The 1,810-nt window shown below is 33.2% G+C and overlaps 1 protein-coding gene across 1 annotated transcript in view; it reads left to right on the forward strand.

The window, feature by feature from the left end:
- The first annotated feature begins 217 nt into the window (after positions 1-217).
- The window catches only part of LOC108572804 (potassium/sodium hyperpolarization-activated cyclic nucleotide-gated channel 2), a 118,173-nt gene continuing 116,580 nt past the window's right edge, over positions 218-1,810 (forward strand). Inside the window, exon 1 of the mRNA XM_017935112.1 lies at positions 218-283. The gene's annotated coding sequence lies outside the window, so the exon portion shown is untranslated. The remainder of the gene's footprint in view (positions 284-1,810) is intronic.

Consider the following 1,810-nt stretch of genomic DNA (forward strand, 5'->3'; position numbering starts at 1 on the left):
ACCAGCAGCACAGAATCCGTTCGTTCACCCCATCACCACCTCGGCCAGCAGCAGGGCGGCAACAATAATAATAACAACAACAACCATAATAATAATAACAACAACAACAACAACAATAATAACTGCCACGCCGGTAATAACCCCGCCGCGAACAATCATCCACGGCTTAACAAAGATGACAGCATCAAGATCAGCATCGAGAACACGAACACTTGCACGGACAGCCTCGTCACTGCTCTAGACGACGAGACATTGCTCATCACCGATTTCGTAGCCGACCCAAGTGAGTACTTCTTCTTCTTCTTCTTCTTCTTTTTTCCCCTCTTTCTTTTTAGTGGAGATTTGGTGTTTAGTCGAGAAAAGAGTTTTTGGAGGGATTTGAGATTTTCGGCGAATTGTTTCATTCTTTGAAAATTAGGAATATATACGGTACAATGGAGATTTTTCTCCTTTTTTTTTTATTGGAGATTTGGTGGAGATTTGAGATTTTGGGTGAATTGTTTCATTTTTTTATTTTAGGAATATTGTCTGTACAGTATACTGGAGATTTTGAGATTTTTCTTCTTTTTTTTTTTTACTGGAAATTTGGTGTTTAGTCGAGAAAAGATTTTTTGGAGAGATTTGAGATTTTGGATGAATTGTTCGTCTCATTTTTTTATATTAGGAATATACAGTACCTACTGAAGAAATTGACGAACAGTTTGTTGATATTATTATTATAAAGAACGTAAACAAACGAAAAGAACAGTTCGTCTGAATTAATTTGTCCAATACTGTATATTATTCCTCCATTTAAAAAACAATTTGTTAGGATATGGGGTTAACAGAAGTAGTTGAATATTGATATTCAGCTAACTTAAAAATGATCAAAAGTATCACCAAGGTTCTCCAAAATATCAGCTCCACTTTCAATCATAGAATTACATCGAATCTGAAATCTTGTATTGAAAACAACTGAAAATAAAAAATGGCACGGTGGATTTTCTGCTGGTATTATGTTACAAGTATCACATTGGTCAACGATCAACGTATTTTAATTATCGTACTTTACGGAGGCCAGATTTGACGTTTTGATAGGAAACGCGGTGTATCAAGATTAAGTACGCTCGTCGTTTTGCTCAGAGGCGTTCAGTTACATTTGAATCTTGCCCACCGGATATTCAATTGCGCTGCTTGCGACATGTACTGTTCATATTTCACGCGAGATTTCTGACACGTTTCACTGGAAAACCTAGAAGCATTTATCATAATTTGAATGCCCTAATGCTGTTACCAGAAGAAAAAGAAATTTAAATATCCAGAAAATTAAGTAAATTAATTCGACATTCTTCCCTATTTTTAATTTAACATTGATACGAAGAAAAATGAACAAGTAACATCAGTATTTTAATTTCATAATTTATATTTGACACGCAACAATCTAATTTTTATTTTGCAATTAATCCACATCTTATTTTCACTAATAAGTTTCAGAACTGAATGAACCAAAATATTTGAAATATTTCAAAAAATTCAGTGTAACTTTAGAAAAAAAGATTTATCTTGACTTCTACTTTAACATTAATACGAAGAAAATGAAACAAGTTACTTCGGTATTTTAGTTTCAAATTTATACTCGTTATCGTAGCTCTCTAATTTTTTATTTTACAATTAATCCTCTTCTTGTTATTCTTTCTTTTTTCGCTGATCATGTTCAGTTTCGAAATTCGTTGAAGCGAGATATTTTCGAAATCTTTGAAAATACAAGCTAGCCTGAGAAAAAAAGGAAACCGAGAAAAAACAAGAATTAAGGATAATTACACCGCTATAC

This window comes from Habropoda laboriosa, unplaced genomic scaffold (assembly GCF_001263275.1).
Source record: "Habropoda laboriosa isolate 0110345459 unplaced genomic scaffold, ASM126327v1 scaffold22, whole genome shotgun sequence".
Lineage (NCBI taxonomy): Eukaryota > Metazoa > Arthropoda > Insecta > Hymenoptera > Apidae > Habropoda > Habropoda laboriosa.